Raw genomic sequence first — 22946 nt, 5'->3', positions numbered from 1 at the left:
TCCCGCGGCCTCCTCGCCGGGAACCTAGGGCCTCGCGCGCGCCCGCGCTTAAAGGCGCAGGCCCCGCGCGTACCCGCGCTTAAAGGTGTAGGCAGCCCCCTCGCTCAAAGGCGCGCGTCCAGTCCCACCTCCCATGGAGTCGCCCTGGCGTTGCTTGGGAGCAAGAAAAAATCCTTGGATACAGAGAGACACAGAGAGAGACACAGAGACTGAGACAAAGAGACACACAGATCGAGAGAGACAGACACAAAAAGATAGGCAGGTTTAGATTGAGAGACAGGAGTGGAATGAGAGAGACAGATAGAGAGATGAAAAATACACATATTCAAGAAGAGGGAAATACACAGAGACAGTGAGAGACCAGAGAGAAATAGGCAAGGACAAGACAGAGTCAAAGACAGAGACTTAGAAAAAGTCAAAGAGTCAGAGCAGAGACAGGGTTAAGTGGAGGGGGGGCGGGGTAGCAGAAACTGAAGTGGGGCAACTCAGCTGTGAGGATGGGTGTGTGTGTGTGTGTGTGTGTGTGTGTGTGTGTGTGTGTGTGTGTCTGTCCAATTCTTATCCACAGCCCTGAATATTGCCTTACATCCCAGAGCCTCGGGCCCCCAAGCCTCTCTCCTGCCCCTTTGTCTCAGCACCACCTCCCTGGTATGTCCTTTCCTGGGCGGGGTTTCCTTACTTGGACTGTATCCAGCAACAAGCCTGATCTTTCAGGCCAGAGAAGAGACTGCCCCTTCCCAAGTCTCCTTCCCCTGGCTGCAAGGGGAAAACTTGGCTCCCAAACCCTGTGCCCTCTGGAATTACAGCTTAGACCTCAAGACACCCTGGGCAGATATCCCATGAAGGAAAGAAAAGATAGGAAATGGAACAGAGGCAGGGGGCTGGACAGGTTGACCCAGAAAAGTGTATCCGTTGCCATCCCCTTTCCCTGACTCAGGTCCACTGCCCCACAGAGGACTCTGCTAGAAATGTACTAACATATGACTCACCAAGTTCAGGGCCTGCCTGTCCGGACTAATGTGAGAAGATAAGGGAGGGGAGGGGAGGGGTTCCACGTGTCTCCTGGCACATGGTCTTGCAGGAAGACCGATGTGGGTGGAGGTCTACATGGCTGCCCTGGGAACTTAATGATAGCAACATGGAGGACCGGATCGTTGAGACCCCTGGTCTGAAGGGAACACAGTCTTGGCCTTTGATCATGGCCCTCACCCTGGGGGAACCTGAGTGGCCACAAACCACCCCAGGGGACCCCCCATTCTGAGTAGAGGGGTAAAGCAACCCCCTTGATGGGGGCAGGAACATGGATGCGTATCCACCCTGGCATCCCTAGCTATGCTGAAGGTTTCAGAACAGACTTTTGGCTCCTTCCACTCATGTGTATTGAAAAACTGCAGCTAAAATTAACTCAACTCTAGGGCCTGCCTTTCCAGATCATTAGCAAAGTTCATCAGTGCTCCTGGGCCAGTGTAGTGGATATTGGTTACTCAGACACTCCAAAAGAGGATGCGGAAGTCTCAGAGACACTACAGAAGTGGTGGAGGTGGGGGAGATACAGGGAAATACCAGGTGACAATCCGAGAGCACACTGGAATTAGAATTCGGTGGAACTGGATGGTTTAGGGGAAATGGGCAGGGGGTTGGGGGAGAATGAGGCAGAAGATGAAGAGAGTTAATAAGAGGGTGTAGGTGAAGAGCAGGTTACCCCTCTGGGCCACTGGGGCTTAGTTCATCTGGGGAATATTAAGGAATCTTGTAGAACACATCAAAATAGTGGTTCCCTCTCTTTTAGTAGCTCCTTCAAGATTTCTTCCTGTTTCATTTATCCACCAATTCTCACTCCTTTGGGTAATGGCTGTGTCTGTGGTGGGAGAGGGTGATGCTGACAGCCATCTGAGACCTGACACGGAGAAGCAGAGACGGATGCCCTGCACAGACTAAGCCAGTTGGTCCTCACACTTCAGTTGTGTTGGGATCACCTTGAACTCAGCAATAGATCTCCAGGCCCCAGTCCCAGAGTTTCTGATCTGGTACTTCCAGGTGGGGTCAAATGTTTGCATTTCTAACAAGTTTCCACGTGATGCTAATGCTGCTGGTTCAGGGACCAAACTTTGAGAACTGCTGTGCTAAACCAGGGACATCGGCAACCTGCGTGGAACTGTCCACCACAGCTGTGCCAAAACCTGGTGGACTGAGGGGACTTAGCATTCTCTGTGTGTGCCGGAGAAACCAATGTATTTAGGAGACATAAAGAGGGGTTTGGGAGCAGAGAGGGCCAGAGGCAGAGATGCTGCCCAAATTCACTGTAGATTCCTGGCCATGGTCGTGTACTAAGTGACACCGCAGCAGAAGTGTGACCAAGGCAGTGGCAGGTCCTGCTTTCACTGAGCTGAAATTTTGAAAGGGAAAAAGACACATCTCCAGACAGCCCAGCATGGTTAGGGCTAGACTGGGGAAAGCTTGGGCTAGACAGATCGGGGCTGTCATGACAGAGGCCCAGGACACAGTGGCTGGTATGTGAACAGAGAGAGGCCCAGGACACAGTGGCTTGGCACAGGGCCAAGTAATGGAGGCTTTGGTGGCAAAGCATAGGCCAGAGTGGTCAGGGCTCTGACGCGGGAAGCAGAGGGGTGTGGGGCCCCAGAGGCAGAATCCAGCCCTTTGGGCACCTCCACTCCCTGGGCCCCAGTCAGGGAGGCTTCCTGGAGAGGGGACCTTTATGCTGAGAACTAAGGGATGAGTAGGTGGGCAAAGGGACCTCCATGTTGTCTGTGTGCCCTTATGCATTAGCATGTGCAGTCTGGGGGTTCCGGGGGTGCCTGAGTAGTACCATGCATGTGTCTGCATGTGGTGTAACCCTTCATTAGCTCCTGCAAGGAGATCCTGGTGGGATGGTGGTTTGGGGGCTCCACTTAATTGCCGCATTTACTTAATTACAACATCTGGAGAAGGGGACAGAAGCAGCGGAAACAGCTAGAGCAGGAAGAATGAGGTTAAACTGCCTGAGAGCCGAGGGGGCCTTGGGGAAGAGGACTGCTCACATGCACGCACAGAATCTGCCTGAATATACGCAAATACACGTGAGGGACACATCCATATTCATACATGCACATCACGTACTCAGAAGCTCACCAGAACACAGACACAGCAGGCGCATGGAACACGTAAACACCTGGCTTCGTGTTCAAATCCAGAGGACACACATGTGCAGATTCACACTCCGACACGTGAGAGATGATCACATGTGTAGAAACACACTCTGCACAGATTCTCTTTTACATTCATGTGTGAGCCACATTCCCCCCCCCATATATACAAGAAACATGTTCAGAAAGTCGTATCAAATACCTATAACGGGTGGGTACACACACATGTACACATGTGCACACACACGTGTGCGCATGGACATTCAAATCAATGAAGTCTGTCAAAAAAGTCACCTTTTAAATAAACTTAGTCCCCATTCAAGTTGGGAGTTATTTGAGCAATCATGGAAGGAGGTGGTGTCCCTTTATCCTCAGCTAGTACTTGCCAACCCAAGTCTACCAGTGGGGTTCACTGGAATTAGCTTTGTAATAGCACTTGTGGACCAATTCCACAGGAATTCACTTTATTTTTTTAAGGTTATTTATTTATTTTGAGAGAGTCTCTAGAGAGCACGTGTGCGTGACCACAGGGCAGAGAGAGGGAGAAGAATCCCAAGTAGGCTCCGCACCATCAGCACAAAACCCAATGTGGGGCTCAACCCCACAAACTGCGAGATCATGACCTGAGCTGAAATGGAGACTCAGATGCTTATTCGACTGAGCCACCAGGTGCCTCAGACAAGGAACTTGCTTTAAAGATTAGATCGGAAGGTGCACTTCCATATGGGTGGGTCAAAAGAGAGGGGCAGGAAGATGAGTGCATACTCCCCACCCTCCCAAACATATACACTCACCACTGCCGTAACTCAGACTGCTGGGTTCCAGGCACGCACTGACTTCTACAGGGCAACCACAAGATCCTGCATATGAGGTTCTGCTCAGCTCCGGTGGAAGGCCTAGCTTTCCAGGGTCTGCTTTAATGACTCCCACCTGTCAATGTGGAAGAAGCCTTCCATAAGAACATGGGGACAAGTTTACATTTGGGCAAAGAATCTCCATTCTTTGGAGTACACTGATAAGTTTTAATTAGTAAATGTAGAGATTTTGGGCCACTGTATGAAAATGCTGTGTGAAAGCGCCAACACGACAATTGGCGATTAGAGTTTCATTTCACAGAATGATGGGGGGGGGCTTAAGGTTTATTGATATCAGGGGCCCAGAGAGGAAGGGTCAGAGTGTAATGTCAGCTACCGTAACAAAGAACTCCTTTGATTTCAGTGACTTCATACAATAGTTGATTTCTTGCCACAGGTGTCCTGCTTGGTTGGCATCTGTCCTCCATCTGGTGACTCACACAGCAGACTTGTTAATCTTGTGCCTCCATCATTTCCTGGGGCTCTGAATTATCTGCTTCCACCTGGCAAATGGGAGGAGACAGGGTAGAGAAGTTTCACCAGCTTCTTAAAAAGCTTGGTCCAGTCTATAAACCTCCCTTCTGTCCATATTTTATTGGAGAGAACTAATTACATAGCACCCCTGATGCAAGGAGGGCTGAGAACTTAGTCTCAGGCTGGGCAGCGTCCTGCCATCACAGTTATGCAGAGTGCATGGATTATAATGGACCCAACATCAACCACCACCAGATCCACAAACTCAGGGGCAGGCATCAGGAAGAGGCTGTGGGATCTCCTTCCATTCACTGCACCAAATCCTGCTCCAGGAAGACGTCTCAGCCCCACCCTGACCACCCACCCACCTACCCTGGTCCCCTGCCTTTGGGATGGGTGACCACAAATTTGACTCCTTTGAGGGCAAAGTAAATCTGGATTGATCTGATAAATCTTTGGCTGATGCAGAAAGATGATAATGAGTATCCAACACTTTAAAATTTTTTTTTTTTACATTTTATTTATTTTTGAGAGACAGAGTGTGAACAGGGGAGGCACAGAGAGAAAGAGACACAGAATCCGAAGCAGGCTCCATGCTCTGAGCTAGCGGTCAGCACAGAGCCCGACGCGGGGCTCGAACCCACAAACTGTGAGATCATGACCTGAGCCCAAGTCGACGCTCAACTGACTAAGCTACCCCGGTGCCCCAACACATTTTTTCCCCAAGCATTTATTGAGCCCTCACTATGTGCCAGGCCTGATGCTGTGAACACACCTGTAAATCAGGCACAGTCCAGGCTTTGGAATTTTGTCTCCTCATAAGGCAGAAAGAGAACAGGTAATTTCTGATTTTGTGATGCTGGGAACACACCTGTGAATCAGGCACAGTCCAAGCTTTGGAATTTTGTCTCCTCATAAGGCAGAAAGAGAACAGGGGATTTCTGGACCTGTGCTTGTGGCTGTGATATTCTATTATGAACAAGATGCGGGAGGGGGAGGGACAACAAACTCACCAAGTCTGCCTGCCTGTGTGATGGAGGGGTTGGGGGTGGAGGTTCAGTGAAGAGATGAGGGCAACATTTAAGGAGGAGGTTATCCAGACCAGAAGGGGGCACGTTGGTTTGAACATAATCCCTGTGTGCGCAGATCTGTGTGCTAAACATTAACTTAATGATTTCAGCTCCTAACACAAACTACTGTTGATTCAAGCGCTAATCAGAAATCTGATCTCTGTGAACACAAACCTGAGCTGATTCATGTGCTAACTGTAAATCTATGCTGATTGTAAACTCAGTCCTGGAACTGGGCTAAATCACAAACTTGGGCAGGAACACCAACGGATAATCACCAACTCAAAGAGATCCACAGGCTCATGGCCATTTTTAGTTGATTCATATGCTAATTACAATCTTGGGATAACTTAACAGAGCTATCAGAGGGTGTTACAGTCTTGGTGGAGAAAAGCACTGACTCTGAAGCCTGACAGCTCTGTTACAGACCAGCTGAATTGACTACGGGCAAATCATTCCCTCCTGTGGGCCTCAACTTCATTCTTGTAGAGGCAGGCTGGCGGATAGCACCTCATATGGCTGTTGAGAGGATGAAATAAGATAATTCATGAAAGACGCTGGAAGCAGTGCCTCGCACAGATGTGTTTACTCTTTAAGTACTAGCTGTAATAATGATAACGATAATGTGGAGCGAAGTTACTGTCCTGACTTCATTTAATCTTCATAGTGGGCCCTACCTCCAACTTCTTCACCACTACCACTCTTCCTTGGCCCAGGTCAGGAAGCCTCACCCTCTGGATGGGCTGCCCCGGGGTTCCCAGGGCAACCCTCAGCATCCCCAAATCCCATCCCTGCTACTGCCGCTCTCAGCACTATTACCAGGTCGGGACACACAGCTCAGCCGCCACTTGGGGGCAGCAACACACAGCTCAGCCGCTGCGCGCGCGCGGTCCATTGTGGGGCATGTAGTCTCGTGGGTGGGTTAGGCGGTGGTTTCCGCCTAAGAACCAAACTACATTTCCCAGAAGGCCACGCGACACCCTCTGCCTCACCTTGCTGAAATTTGGAGACTGAGACCTCACCCGCCTCGAGAGCGCGCCTCGAGAGCGGCGCGGGGAATTGTGGGGTGGTGTAACTGGTCCTCGCGCCCCGTGGAGGAAATGCTGCGCAGGTGCGGATAGTTGGTCTCGCCAGATGGACCTTAGCGGGTGAGTAGGGGCAGCAGCTGTTCAGTCCCGGGAGTCGCCGCCGCTTTAAAGTGGGGGCGTGGGGGTGCCGCGTAGTCCCTCAAGGAACGGCGAGACCAGACCCCCACCACGGTGTGTGCCCTGGAGCCATCTCAGACGCCTGCGACTCTCCTGAACCTCCAAACTCTTGTCACCTCTCGAGACTGTTCATGGCGCTTGCGTCTTCTCTTTCGGAAAAAAATCCCTTCCCCTTCTTTTCTCTCTTTTTCTTCACAGTTACCCCCTCTCCCCCCTTTAAAAACAAACAAGCAAAATAACCACAAAAAACTCACCCTATTATGGTAATGTTCAACCATGCACACAAAAAGAATGGTGTAATGATCCTCCAGGGACCCATCACCTTTCTCAACAATTATCAACATACGACCAAGCCTGTTTTATTTTTTTTTCTGTCTCCCTCCCTGCAAAATTAGTTTAAAGCAAATCCCAGACAGCATATTTCATCCACAAATAACCTTTATATGTATCTCCAAAATACAAGGCTCTTTTTAAAAAAAAATAACGCCTTTATCACACCTAAAACTAAATAATTTCTTAATTTCATTCAGTATCAAACCTGTCTCCAAATTTCCCTGATTGTCTTATAAATGTCTTAACTGTTTACTGGTTCAAATCAGAATCCAAACAGCATCTATGCGTTGCACTTTGTTGGAACCTCTCACAGTCTGATTTGGCTGGTGGCACTTTGTGTCCTTCATTATGTTCTTCTGTCCCCTGTATGTCCTGCAAATTGGTAGATGTAGAGGCTGGGTCAGATTCAGGTGTTTTTAATTTTTTAGAAATGTTTTTGAAAGAGAGAGCATAAGCAGGGGAGGGGCAAAGAGAGAGGGAGACAGAATTCAAGGCAGGGTCCAGGCTCTGAGCTGTTAGCACAGACTCCAGGGCACAGGGTTCGAACTCACGAACTGTGAGATCATGACCTGAGCCGAAGTTGGGTGCTTAACTGACTGAGCCACCCAGGAGCCCCCAGATTCAGGATTAATTGGGGTAAGTATATTTAATGGGTGACATTGAGTTCTTCAATCAGGAAGCACATAATAGTGTCTGGAAGTTTCTTTGTGTGTGATGTTAATATGGAGTATTGGGTTTGAGAGTTGTCAGTCTCATCCATCCATTATAAAAACACAGCCAGACAGCAAGAGGGAATTGTCTACATGCTCTCCCCTCCATCTCTTTCCTCCTGTTTCACAAAAAACCTCAGATAATTTTGTATTGCTAAAGCTCCTCCCTGTTGCTAAACTCAAGAGGCACTTCTCTATCCTTAACTCACGGATCCTGCAATAACAGGCCTATCCTGTGCTGTCCAGCACAGCAGGCACTAGCCACACAGTGGCTTTTGAGGGCTTAACTAGTCCTAATTGAGATGTGCTCTAAGTATAAAATACATACTGGGATCTCAAAGATTTACTACCTCCCCCCCAAAAAAAAGAAGAAAGAAAAAAGAAAAAAAAAGAATGTAAAATGTCTCAAGAATTTTAAAAATATTGATAATGTGTTGAAATGATAGTATTTGGGATATATTAATAATAAAATATATGACTGATATATTTCATTAAATACTTTCACTTTTCTTTTGAAATGTGGCTACTAGAGATCTTTAAATAACACGTGTGGCTTACATGATATTTCTGTTAGCATTGTTTTAGACCTGGTGATTTTCCAAATGTGATCTTTGGATCAGCAGCAGCAGCACATGATAATTTTTTACAATTGCAAAGTCTCTGCTGCCTAGACCCACTGACCTGGAATCCCTGGGGATAGGACCCAGCTGTCTGCATTTTAACAAGTCCTCCAGACCTGAAAAACTCCCCTTCTGGTTTCTGTAACACAGTACTCTCCCAAACCCGCCCACTTCTCACCCCTCCACTGTTAACACCCTGGTCTGAGCCCCATTCAGCACCAAAGGGACCACCACAGCTGCTTACACACCTGCCTCTGATCTTGTGTCCTACTGGTAGTCCTCTTACCATAGCTTGAGGGGAGGGGCAGGGAGTGTTTTTCAGAAACATAAGTCAGACCGTATTACTTCTCTGCATAAAACCTTCCAGTGGCTTCTCTTTGCACTTACAGTAAACGACACGACACGCTCCTTCCTGTGGCCACTGCAGCCCTCCGTCACGTGACCCCTACAGCCTCCTCAACCTCACGTAGCCCTCCAACTTCCCTTTCACTCTTTCCAGCCCAGTCATCTCTTCTCGCTGTTCCTCACACACTCCTAGCTCTTTCCTGGCTCAGGGCCTTGGTGATGGCCATGCCCTCTCTGGGAACAGAGTTCTCCCAGATCTTTGTGGTATCGGGCTAGCTCTCTTGTCCTTCTGGTCTCTCGGTTCAGATGCCCCAACTCAGTGCTGCCATTGTGTTACTCCCACTGAAGCCGGACTCTCCCACACCCACAGGCACATAATATCACTGCCTCTCCTTCTGCATGGCATGTTACACATACTGTTCTTCCTCTTCATTTGTTTGTCTGCCTCCTCTACTATCTAACGCAAGCATACCAGGGCAGGGATTCACTGCTCTTGCTTACCACTTTGTCTCCAGCTCCTACCTGCACACAGTAGGTGCTCAAGACGGGTCTGTTCACTGATCCAGTGAGTGCTCCTCCTCAGTCTCTCTTGTGGCTTCTACGTACTCTGAAGTCAGAGGGCCATTGTCATCCAGTGTGTTTGGAAAATTGGAACACCCTGATTTCTGGCTCCTGCCGTGTTGGGACATCTGACAACATGGAGCCCACTTTTCTGTATCTTTTTCTTTTTTAAAATGTTTGTTTATTTGTTTGTTTTGAGGGGGAGCAGAGGGAGAGGGAGGGGCGGAGAGAGAGGGAGAGGAAGAATCCCAAGCAGGCCTTGGGCCTCCATCTCATGAACCATGAGGTCATGACCTGAGCTGAAATCAAGAATTGGACGCTTAGCTAAGCTACCCAGGTGCCCCTGCTTGGGCACAGAAGGCTGGAGCTGCTGACCCGATAAGGGCCTGATGGCGATACAGATATTAGAACAGAGACGCTAAGACGTGGAGGTGTTACGCACCAGACAGAGGAGCTGAGCTGAGGGGCCAAGCAGGAGCCAGCGAAGGAATCAGAAATTAGCAGCAGTGGGAAGGCACTGACATTCCAGGCTGGAGGAACAAAGGGAGAAGGTGGCATCACCGGAGCCCAGAGACAAAGTCACCTCATAAAAGCTGGAGATCCAGAAGGATTGTCTAGCTGGCTGGAGCGGTGGAGGGGACAACCACAAGGAGAGGGAAGAATTGCGTGGCCCGTCGCTCCCACTCCCCGGGCTCCTGCCACTTCTTCCTGTTGGCAAAACCCCAGGTAAATCCAGACAAAGGGGGAGACTGGAAACGGCCTGGGGTGTAGGCAGAAAGGGGAGGGTGAGGAACAGATCCAGGGCAAATACAGCCTAGAGCCGCACGGCACGGGGTCCTGGGCAAACCAGGGTCCCCACCATGCTGTGGTGTCCCCGCCTCACGGACTTACATTACATGTCTCGCTGCTGTAGGGTTAGGGTTAGGGTAGAATTTGCAACCCCAGTGTTTCAGTTATCTTTTGCTGCATAACAAACTATCCAAGAATTAAGCAGCTTAAGTCAACCATTTTCTTTTTCCTCTGACTTTATGGATCAGTTATTCAAGAAGGGTTCAGTAGGGCTGTTCTTATTTGGTGTTCACCATATGCTTGAACTCAGATGTTGAGTGGGCTGGACTCATTTGAAAACTCCACGGGCCCGGTGTCCAAGGTGGCTCACTCACATAGCTGGCAGTGTTGCTGACTGTCAGAGGAGAGGCCAGTGGGCTGTTGACCAGAGCAGATACACATGGCCACTCCAGCATGGTGATCTTACATGGCGCTGGCTTCTCCCAGAGCACGTGTCCCAAAAGATCCAGGAAGCAACTGCTTAGTATTTTCTGACTCAGCTTCTGAAGTCACACAGCATTACTTCTGCTGCTATTAGTTGAAGGAGTCACAAACCCATCCTGATTTAAGATGAGGCAAAATAGATCCCACCTTTTGATGTGAAGAATCAGTGGCCACATCTCACTACAAAGAATGTTCTTTGAGGCACTGGTATGCATCTGTTTATTTCCTGACCCTAGACATTCTCCTTAGGTGAACTTCTCCATTACATTCTGGTGGCTTTGATGATCATCTACAGGACTATGATTTCCAGCCCTGTTTGCAGCCCAGACTCTCTCTTCATGTATAGAACGAGTACAGGCGGACATTCTCCCACATGTTGTGTAGACGGCTCAAAATATCTGGATTCAGATAATTTGGTTACCTCGTTGCTGCTTGGGAATCAGTATTCCTTTTTTTTTTTTAAATGTTTATATATTTGTGAGAGAGCATGAGTAGGGGAGGGGCAGAGAGAGAGGGGGAGACACAAAATCTGAAGCAAGCTCCAGGCTCTGACTCTCAGCACAGAGTCCGATGTGGGGCTCGAACTCACAAACCATAAGATCATAACCTGAGCTGAAGTTGGACTCTTAACTGACTGAGCCATCCAGGCACCCCGGGAATCTGTATTCTTCAGTGCTAGGTTTCTTACTGTGGCATTCAGGGCCTCCACCATCCTCTACTACATGCACCCTGATTTGACTCCAGCCTCATCACCAAGTGGTTTCTTACCCATGTACCTTTGCACATGCTCTTCCACTGACTGTGTTCTACTCACTCTTAAGACACAGGCTTGTGGCTACCTTTACAGGAAGCCTCTCCGAGCATGTGCTCTCTCAGGTTGGGAGAGTCACCTGCCTCAGGGCCCAGTAATGGCCTGGCCCCATACAGTCACTGCATTGAGGAGACCATTGCATCTGTTTCTTGCCTGACCCTTGTGAAAGGTCAATAAGGAGCCATATAATGGGTTGTGGATGTCAGTTAAACTGAGATTCCCGAAGGACTATACCTCCCTATTCACACTGCTATGTAGTCCTCTCCCTTGCATTTGCCTTGACATGTGGCTTGTTTTAACCAATAGACTGTATCAGAAGTCGCCCTCTGACAGTCCTGGCCCAAGCCTTAAGCTTGGCAGCCTTTGCTTTTGTGCCCTCAGGAACGCTGAGCTCCCTGTTCTGGAGACCACGTGGAGAGGCCACATAGAGAGATTATGGAAAAGCCACATGAAGAACTGAGGGAACCGGACAGCAAGAATTGATAGCCCTGAATCTGTGACCTCCGTTCTGGCTGTCCCTCAGCCATTTGAGCTTGTCTCGAAACACGAGAAATGTGAGTAAAGAAGCCTTCTTGGATGCTCTAACCTCAGCTGATGACATGCGGGGCAGAGACAAAGCATCTCTGTTGGGTCCTATTCAAATTCTTGAAACACAGGACAGTCAGCAAATAATAACATAGTTGCTGTTTTAAGCCACTTGTTTTGGGGAGTTTGTTATGCAGCAAAGCTACCTGATGTAGGCTGAGTGAACTCTTTCCTATTCATCTGTGGGCCTCACGGAGGAAAGGGGCAGGATGTGATTCCCAACATAAACTCACTGCCCAGATTAGGGCTGGCTTATCGGATGCATTCATTCATTCACTCACTCAGTCATTCATTCCCTCACTTATTCTTTCACCAGATAGTCACTGAGATCCTCACTGCCATGCGCCAGGCTCTGTTCTAGGTCCTGCAGATATACTGGTGATAAGACGAACAAAACCACAGACTTCATGTAACTTAAAATGTGATTTCCATGAACTAGCAGTCATCCTGGGTGTTGTACCAGAATGACTGGCCGAGGACAGAATAAAGAAAGCAAGAATGTATTATGGAGCAGAACCATACTGTCATACCAATTGGATTTATATTTCAGCCATTTGGGGGAGAATATCAATTTGGAACCTCATCTTACATCACAAATGAAAATAAATTCCAGATGGACTAGAGTAAAATAGAGAAAAATTACACAATAAAAGCCTTAAAGATGAAATAAATATTTAATAACCTCTGGGTTGGGAATACTACCTGAACTTCAAAATGGGAGAGCAGATTGCCAAGGAAAAGACAGATGGGTTTGACTACTTAAAGAGTTGAATACGCCATGTCTCCAAAAAGGGCACGACTAAAATTGAGGTAATACAAATACTGGAGAAAAATACTTGAAACAGGCATGATTGACAAATGGTTAACATATTTTAATGAAGATATTAATATATCAATGTGGAATTAACATAAAAGGCCAATACCCAAAAGAAAGATGGGCAAATAAGAGGAAAAGACAGTTCACAGAAGAAATATGAATAGCCCCCCCAAAAGGCGAAAGCCAAGTTTATTCCCAGGAATATTCAAATAATCTGCCACTTGAAATACTGAAATTCATCCCTTTGCCAGTCAAATCAGCAAAGATGTTTGAAATGTGGTTCCCTGTAGCTGAGGAGCATTCAGGTAAATGGGGGTGTCACTCACCATGGTTGGGATAGGAATGGGGATGTCCCTGTGGACATGGAGGTTTGGGCAGCCTGAGCCCAAAGCCTAAAAACGTGTGTATCTGTTAATTCACAATTTATACTTCTAGGAATTTCACCTCTGAAAGAATCCAGCAAGTGGGAAAAGATTTCACGAAAAGGATTTTCATAGCACCATTTTCTAGTAATAAAGGAACAAACAGACCAAAACCAAAAACAAATTCAAAATAATCCCATGTCCTACTAACATTTGCCAAGATCCATGGGGTGTCATTTGAAGCTAGAGGGGTCCGTTGAGAAAAGGAATGTGGAAAATGCTGGCTTGGATAAAGTTAGATGAGCTGCTTTGTTAGAGAAATTAAAAAAAATTTTTTTTTAAACATTTATTCATTTTTTAGAGACAGAGAATGAGCTGTGAGGGTCAGAGAGAGAGAAGGAGACACAGAATCCAAAGCAGGCTCCAGGCTCCAGGCTCCAAGCTGTCAGCACAGAGAGAGAGAAGGAGACACAGAATCCAAAGCAGGCTCCAGGCTTCAAGCTGTCAGCACAGAGCCTGACACAGGGCTCAAACCCACAAACTGTGAGATCATGACCTGAGCCGAAGTTGGACACCCAACCAACTAAGCCACCCAGGCGCCCCATGTTAGAGGAATTTTTATTAGCATGCTGAAGTCCATGATAACTGTATGGAAAAGGGGAGGACCTCCAAGGCACCCTTTTTCCTGAATTTATTTGGTCAGGCAGCCTGCATCAGGAATTGCTGGCAACTCTCCTGCCATCCCTTCCTCCTCCTTCTGTTGACCACATCAGTTCCCAACACCTACTCAGATTCAAGGACAGGGAAATAGACTGCACCCTTTGATGGCAGTTGCCTTGAAGTCACATGGAGAAAGACAGGGAGATAGAGAGCGTTGAACAATCGGAGCCATTTTTTGCAGGCTTCATGGAATATATGAGGTAAGGCAAATTACTAGCTATTGTTTTTTTTTTTAACTTTTTAAAGTTTATTTATTTTGAGAGAGAGAAAGAGAGAGGCTGAGAGAGAGGGAGGGAGAATCCTAAGCAGGATCATACTGTCAACGTGGAGCCTTGACCTTGGGCTCAGTCTTGCAAAGTGTGAGATCGTAACATGAAATGAAAAGTTGGAACCCTAAGTAACTGAGCCACCCAGGCACCCCACAAGCTCTTGTTAACGAAAGAACCCCAAATTCCAGGGGCTTAATACAATCTCCCTTCCCACAACAGTGCAAATGCAGTCAGTAGGGGGTCTCTGCCCATGGGTCACCCCAGGACTCAAGCTCCTCCTATCTGGCAGCTCTGGGCACCTTTAGTTGGTCTGCCCATGCCCCCAGTCCTCTCTTTTAGTGGGTGTTGAAAGAGGTGACGGCCACAACTGGGAGGTTTTTAGGGTCACACCTGGAGTTCCAACACAACACATTTGCTCACATGCTATTGCCATACATACCTGAGTACAAGGGATGATGGGAAGTGTGGTCCAACTGTATGCAAAGAAACAGAGAGAAGCAATTTTAGTGACAAATTAGCCAGTCTCTGCCACACATTTTGGAATATGCTATCTCTGAAAATAGAAACGTCATATTTATGGGGCGCCTGAGTGGCTCAGTCGGTTAAGCGTCTGACTTCGGCTCAGGTCATGATCTCGTGGTCCATGGGTTTGAGCCCCGCGTTGGGCTCTGTGCTGCCAGCTCAGAGCCTGGAGCCTGCTTCCGATTCTGTGACTCCCTTTCTCTGCTCCTCCCCCATTCATGCCCTGTCTCTCAAAAATAAATAAAAGCTTAAAAAAATTAAAAAAAAAGAAACGTCATATTTATTAGTTTTCTTGTTTAATGTCTTTCTCCCTCCACTAGGAGGCAAGCTCTATGAGGGCAGTTTTGTGCATGATTCCACACCTATCACCCATCCAGGGGCCTGGGCAAATATGTATTAAAAAAATGAATACAGGCAAGAGTGAATAAAAATTCAATAACTTCAGAGGATATAATATTACAAACCCAGTAAGACTGATACTTTTTAATGTTTATTTATTTATTTATTTTGAGGTGGGAGGAGGGGCAGAGAGGGAAGGAGAGAAAGAATTCCAAGCAGGTTCCATGAGATCATGACCTAAGCCAAAATCAAGAGTTGGAGGCTTAACTGTCTGAGCCACCCTGGTGCTCCTAGACTGGTATTTCTAAGGGAATTTTAGGAAAAGGAGCAAGTGCTCATGTGTAATGAGCACTTAGATAGGATATAGGTGAGGTAGAACTCTGTAATAGATAGGAACCCTGTAATAGAACTCAGTATTACAGTGGCTTAAACAAAGTAGAACCTTATTTCTCTCTCATCAATAGATGAAGTATAAACAGTCCAGGGCTTCACTGTGATGATGTGGAGGTTTCATGGCATCGGAGATCCAAGCTGCTCTAACCGATGGCCCTGCCATCCCTAGGGGAGTGCCATGGCCTGCGTGGCCCAAGATGGCTCCCACCACATCCACATTCCAGGCAGTGAGAAGGAGAAAAGGGAAATGGAGACTCACCCCACAGCTCTTTCCTAGCGTAGGTGAACCGAGAAATGAAGTATATTTTTAAATTTATTTTTATTTTGAGGAGTGCCTGGGTGGCTCAGTCAGTTGAGCAGCCAACTTCGGCTCAGGTCTCCTCTTTAGTGAATTTGAGCTCCGCGTCAGGCTCGCTGCCGGCACTGAAGCCATCCATGCAGAGCCTGCTTCCACTTCCAATCCTCTGTCCCTCTCTCTCTCTGCCCTTCTCTCTCTCTCTCTTTCTCTCAAAAATAAATAAACATTTATATACTTTTATTTTTATTTGTTAAAGAAACCAAGAGTCAGACGCTTAACTAACTGAGCCACCTAGGCACCTTGAAATCTTAAAAAAAAAATTATTTATTTATTTTGAGAGAGAGAGAGAAAATGCAAGCAGGGGAGGGGCAGAGAGAGAAGGAGAGAGAGAATCCCAAGCAGGTTCCATGCGGTAAGCGAAGAACCGATGTGGGGCTAGATTTCCCAAAGCATGAGATCGTGACCTGAGCCGAAATCAAGTCAGACACTTAACTGACTGAGCCCCCCAGGCACCCCGAGAAATGAAATCTTAGCTTTGGTGTTTAATTTATTTTGCCCTCTGTACTGTGAGGCTCATCTCCTTGGTTACTTTCCAGTGCAAAGAGCAGATGTATGACAGTGAGGTCAAGTCACAGATGACCAACAGTCAAAGGGAACGTAGCTGCTTATTTCCAGGTAATACAAATTCTTTGCAAAAATGGGCAGGACGATAGGTCAGACATCTGAAGTGTCTGCATGTCTGTTGTCATTTTTGATGATTCTGCCAGTTCTTGTTCATGATGTCTTAGATTTGTAGGAAGAGGGATATTAAAAATTTTTAATGTTTTTATTTATTTTTGAGAGAGATAAAGAGACAGAGCACAAGCAGGGAAGGGGCAGAGAGAAAGGGAGACACAGAGTCCAAGCAGGGCCCCAGGCTCTAAGCTCTCGGCACAGAGCCCAATGCAGGGCTTGAACTCATAAACTATGAGATCATGACCTGAGCCGAAGTTGGATGTTTAACCAACTGAGCCACCTAGGTGCTCCCACCCCCCAAAAATTAAAAAAAAAAAAGATTTGTAAAAAGAATCTGAAGACCTAATATGGCTGTATGTTACTCCAGAGGGGACATTAATCCAGGAGAAGACCTGGGCTTCCCAGACTGAGGGGTATAAGAACAAACGGTTAGCTCCCAGGAAGGCTAGGTGACTTCTGGCTCAGTTTTTCCTTGAGTGTGACAGCCTTCAGATCCCAGCTGAAAATAAAGAGCTGATGTTCACACTCTCCAGTCTGGGTGGACCTGGGCCTCTACCTTTTGCCTCTCTAGTCCCACACCGTCTTCTGGACTGGACCATGTCTTCAGAACATAGTGAAGGCATTTGTTCTGAAGGCATTTGAGTTCTGAGTTCCCTTGTTTTATTTTGGGTATTGGATGGTATTTCTTTATCCTCTTACTAGTGCTTTGCTACTTTTAGTAACTTTTCCTATATATTCCAAACTGCATTTTTAGTTTTGAGAAAGAGAGTGAGAGAGAGAGAGAACAAGTTGGGGAGGGGCAGAGAGAAAGAACAGAGAATCAGAAGCAGGCTCCATGCCATCAGCACAGAGCCCGGCACAGGGCTCGAACTCACGAACCATGAGATCATGACCTGAGCCGAAATAAAGAGCCAGATACTCAACCAACTGAGCCACCCAGGTGCCCCTCATCCCGCATTTTTATTTGTTCTTCAGTGGAGGGTGCTTTCTGATTCCTTAGAACACCATTATTGGCAGCGGAAGTCCTGTATTTTTTTTCCTCCACAAAATTGCCTCTATTTATTTGTTGTGTTTTCTGAAGTTCAAACATTTTTAATTTTTTATGATCATATAAATTAAAAATGCTCTCTGTAATAAAACACATTTAAGGGGTGCCTTAAATTTTAAGCCTCACATCAGGCTCTGTGCTGACAGCTCAGAGCCTGGAGCCTGCTTTGGATTCTGTGTCTCCCTCTCTTTCTGCTCCTCCCCCAGTAACACTGTCTCTCTCTTTCTCAAAAATAAACAAACATTAAAAAAATAAAATTTTAAAATAAATACAAGTAACCTAAGCCTCACCACCCAGAGATACTGCTGCTGGTATTTTCTTGAATGTCATTCAGTTTTTGCTATGCAGATATACACAATTTTACATATATAATTTGATATAAACAGCATCTTGTTATACATATTATTCTTATTATCTATTTCTTTCACTTGCAACCCTGTTTTGCTCTTACCCTCCCCGATCTCCTATCCTAACCCAGGTCACCATTACCAATGGTGGCAGCCTGATGCGTCTCCTTTCATGGTTCTCTGTCATTCTCAATGTGCAAACATATATACACATATTTTCAAGGGGTTCTTTTGGTCATTGTTTGGCATCGTATTATATTCACTTCTCTCTACCTTGCTTTTCTCACATAAAGTTCCTTTAAATCAACTTGTAGAATTTTTTTTAATGTTTTGTTTATTTATTTTGAGAGAGAGAGCAAGCAGGGGAGGGGCAGAGAGAGACACAGAGGATCCCAAGCAGGCTTTGGGCTGAGAACAGAGAGCCCAATGTGGGACTTAAACTCACTGGCTGCGAGATCACGGCCTGAGCTGCTTGCAGAGCTGAGCCACCCAGGTGCCCCACCTTGGAGAATTCTAATCTGTTTATAATGACTGCATTTATGATCTGGATGAACCACAATTGATAAATCTATGGAGCATTGCTTTAATTATACCATAAAGGCCTTCCTTTCACAAATATAAAGTCAGCTGTTGTGGCCTCGGGTGTCTGTTCACTGCCAGCATCGGGGCCACATTTCTGCCAAGAGGGAGAAAGAGAAGGGGAGGACACGTTTTTGCCTTTAGGGAGACAACATGGAGGTTGTTTCCCCCACATTCCACAGGCCAGAGGACAATCCCAGGGCTTCCCCTGGCCCCACAGAGGCTGAGAAACACAGTCTCGGCTAGGGGGCCAGATGTCCAATTACAAATTACATTTTAATAGAAAAAGGGGAGAAAACAATATTTGCTGATTGCTGGCATCAGGCTTCCCTCGCCTTGCAAGTCAGCCCTTGCTAGCACTTTCCCACAAGCCAAAGCGGGAAACAGCTGTTTAGTTGTCAACACTGCAACTGGTAGGATATAAAGACATCATGAAGCTTCTTTACCAGTTTCTTTGGTGCTTCCAATTTTCATCTCTTCAAAACAATTTGTTATTCAGGTAGAATTTACATACAGTAAAATCCTTTTTAGTGTATTGCTCTATGATCTTTGAAGAATGCATACAACGAAATCATCACCATAAGAAAAATAGAGCATTCTAATGCCCTCCCCCCCCCGCAGTTTTCCTCATTCCCCTTTGTGGTCACTGCCCCCACTTCCAGCCCCTGGCAGGCACTGATCCAATTTCTGTCCCTCCAGTTTGCCTTTTCCAGAATGTCCTATGAATAGAATTGTGTATGTAGACTTTTGAGTCTGGCATCTTTCCTTTGGCATGATGTATTTCAGATTTGTTTGTGCTCTTATGGGTTTATCAGTAGTTCATTCCTTTTTCTTGCTGAGTAGTATTCCATTGTGTGGATTACCATGGTTTATTCATTTGTTGAAGAAAACCTGGCTTGTTTTTAGTTTGGGACAATTATAAATAAAGCCACTATTTATATGGCATTATTTGTCTTTGTGTGAACTTAAGTTTTTACTTCTCTTGGGTAAATATCTACGACTAGGATTGTTGGGTCATCTGATAAGCAAATGTTTCACTTTTTAAGAGCCTGCCACTTTTCCTAACGTGGCTGACCCGTTTTGCAATCCCCCCAGCAACGTGTAGAAGGGTGCTGTCGTCATGCACCTTTGGCGGCCCTAGACATTGTCAGAACTGCTGCTGTTTGCCATTCGAGTAGATGTGCCGTGGTATCTCATTATGGTTTTCCATTTTATTTTGAAGAATCAAACTATCATCTTACCTGGGAAGGGTAAGGCAGGCTCTGTGGATTGGTTCCTCTGCTGTTGTGGTGTTGTTCTTTCCGGGTATCCAGAGTCTTTTGAACATCTTCTCTACGTTTGGGGAATGTCCTACCTTATGAATTCGACTTCCTCAGTCCAGAAGTTAGAAATAGCCTTCCCTAGCCTTCCTTGCAGCTGTGTGCAGGCGTGTGTCCTTTGTCTCACTTTGCCAATTGAGTGCGTCCACATTTTCAATAAATTTTTATACTTAGAGAATTTTTTTGATGTTTATTTATTACTGAGAGAGAGAGAAACAGAGCATGAATGGCGGAGACACATAGAGAGAAGGAAACACAGAATCTGAAGCAGGCTCCAGGCTCTGAGCTGTCAGCACAGAGCCCGATGTGGGGCTTGAACCCACAAACTGTGAGATTATGACCTGAGCCGAAGTCAGATGCTTAACCAACTGAACCACCAGGAGCCCCATTTAGAGAATTTTGAAAAGATGGAAGACAAAAGAGTGTGAGGAATCCTGAACCATCTCTCTATCCCCAATGACCATTCACCCAGGCCTGATCCTTTCCCCCTCATTCTCCTCCTCTGTGTGGTTATGTAGCATATTTTATCTGTAAATGTGTTGGTATTCGCATCAGAATTTTATCTGATAGAAGGAAGAGAAAAAGGAGGCAACCTGTAAAATTGATTCCAATGTGAATAGCGGTGGAAGTCTTAGCAGAAACTTCTGGGTGGCATTAGGATTTGTGTGACCTTGGGGTGATCCGTGGCACTCCCAGAGATTCAGTGGTCTCCCTAACATCCTTGAACACACCCCCTTTGCTATTTAAACAAATTAGTGGCATCTAGCATATGCAATGAAGAACTGTGACTGCTGTATCTGGGTCAGGTATAACCTTGGTTTAATGGCCAGAGCCAGGACCTGGGCACAGGTAGCTCCAGCTTGCAGAAAGAACCCTCGAGAAGACAATCACAGCACAGGAAGTCGTAAGCCAGGTAGTGTGCCTGGATGTGGCAAACACTGAGGGAATATGGGTGAGGCACCAATGGCCTCCCCTACATGCTGCTTAGGGACCGGTCCTCCTCGCCTCTCCAGCCCAGTGTTCTTATGCGCTCTGCCATTTTCTTACAGACTTTGCCCCCCGCACCAGCCACAGGTGATTGGTTTGGGAAAGGCAGGGAATTCATGCTGAACCCATCTTAGTCCTTCTCCCATGATTCTTTTATTTTATTTTAATTTTTTAAATGCTTATTTATTTTTGAAAGAGAGGGGGAAGGGCAGAGAGAGAGGGAGACACAGAATCCGAAGCAGGCTCGGGCTCCAAGCGGCCAGCACAGAGTCTGACTCAGGGCTCAAACCCAGGAACTGCAGGATCATGACCTGAGCCCAAGTCATATGGATGCTTAACCATCTGAGCCAACCAGGCGCCCTTCCCAGGATTCTTCTCTCCTCTCCTCTCCTATCATGAGCTCAGCAGGAATGAGCTATTGATAACAGAAACTGTGTGGTTCCATAAGAAGCAGAGAGGCCTGAACAAAGCTGGCCCAGAGAGGAGTGGAAACAAGCTATGGAGAGCCTTGGAGTCAGTTTGGGTCCGTCCAGCACTCCATCACCCCTTTCCTCTGATGTCTGGGTTGCTTAGTTTTCCCTTAGAGCATGTGTATGTTACCGCCACACCTTCACAAATTTCAGCCTCCAGCCTCAACTAGTTCAACTTGGGCTTTTGAAACTGTGTCCGGTGGGGTATGGATTTAGTTGTAGTAACAAAGTCACTGTTTCCATTGTCGATTGCTTTGTAACAGACCATCTAAAAACATAATGGCTTAAAAACAATGATTTATTATTTCTCGTGATTCTTTCAGCTGACTGGGAGGCGCTTCTGCTCCCCGTGGTGGTGCCTGGGTGACGCAAGTGGCTGGGATGGCAGGACAGATCCAGACGGCTTCTTTCACGTGCCTGCGGCCTTGGCACTTGCTGCTGACTGGAGTGCCCCTGTTCTCCTCGATGTGGCCTTTCTCTCCACACCCAGTGTCTCACCCTCCAGGGCCTCTCTGTGTGGCCTCACTCTCCAGGAAGGGAGCTTGGACTTCCTTACAGCACGGCAGCTGGATTTCAAGAAAATAAAACCAGAAGCTGTAATAGGATTCTTATGGTCTACCCTCAAAACTGGAACAGCATCCCTTCCACCATGTTCTTTGTCAAGTTGCAATGTTAGCTCAGATTCAAGGACAGGGAACATGGACTCTCTTCCTCTTGGTAGGAGGGATGGCACGTGCGTATCGGGAGGAAGGAATTCTTGGTGACCGTCTTCGGAGACTACCTCCCACAAGTGTCTGAACCAAGGTAGACATTCTTCCTCCACACCAGGGTTTTTGTGGCTCCTCCAAGATGATGGGCGTAAGGGGTCTTCTGTCTTCTTGCTCTTTCATTTTTATGATGTTTTCCTCATCCATTTGTTCCAAGATTCCCACATTCAAATTCCAGCAAATGAGAAAATCAAGGAAAGGAGTAGAGTGCGTTCCTCCACAAAGGCTCTGACTTTTAAATTGCCCCTTTCCTTCCCACGCTGCCCATCAGCCAGAATAAAGTTATACGGCCGCTCTAAATGCAAAGGAGGCCAGGAAATGCAGTTTTTGGTTTCGTGGCCAGATGCCTTGCTAAAAATTTTTTGGAAGAAGGAGCAAGAGAATATTGGGGAAACCCTAGCATTCTTATCTGCCAAGTGATTAATTCAAGAAGAAACAGTGGGCGTGTCTGGGATACCCTTAGATTGGGCAGCAAACGTGAGAAGCCGTGTTCAATCCAGCCTGTTACTGGTGGCCACTGAGTCCAATACTGAAAGAGTTCGGGGCGCCTGGGTGGCTCAGTCAGGTAAGCATCTAACTCTTGATTTCGGCTCAGGTCATGATCTCACGGGTTCGCGTGATTGAACTCTGTGTAAATAAATAAACTTTATTTAAATAAATAAAATAAACTTTTTTTTTTTTAAAGAAAGAACATTTACTGGGCATCTACTTTATGTGCTGGGGAATACAATGGTGAACACAGCAGAAAGGTTCCTGTTCTCATAGAGTTTCTATTCTAGAGGAAGGGGCAGACAGTAAAAAATGAGGACACATAAATCAGAGAGTATCAGGTATGATAAGTACAAGAAGAAAATGAAGTTGGTGGTGCGGGGGGTGACTTGAGCGGGAGAGGCCTCCTGGAGGGGGTAACATCTGAGCTGAGAGCTGGAGGACCAGAAGGGGCCAGTTCTACATGAACTTTGGGAAAAGCATCATAGGCAGGGAGAACAGC

The 22946-nt window shown here is 46.7% G+C and overlaps 1 long non-coding RNA gene across 1 annotated transcript; it reads left to right on the top strand.

Annotated features, from left to right (window-relative positions):
• The first annotated feature begins 6548 nt into the window (after positions 1–6548).
• Positions 6549–22569, top strand: LOC115280868. The gene is made up of 3 exons (XR_003903976.1): positions 6549–6689; positions 11780–11952; positions 21512–22569. It is a non-coding gene; the product is annotated as an uncharacterized LOC115280868 (long non-coding RNA).
• The last annotated feature ends 377 nt before the right edge of the window (positions 22570–22946 follow it).

Source organism: Suricata suricatta, chromosome 16 (assembly GCF_006229205.1).
Source record: "Suricata suricatta isolate VVHF042 chromosome 16, meerkat_22Aug2017_6uvM2_HiC, whole genome shotgun sequence".
Classification (NCBI taxonomy): domain Eukaryota; kingdom Metazoa; phylum Chordata; class Mammalia; order Carnivora; family Herpestidae; genus Suricata; species Suricata suricatta.
This window is presented reverse-complemented; position numbering and strand designations above follow the sequence as displayed.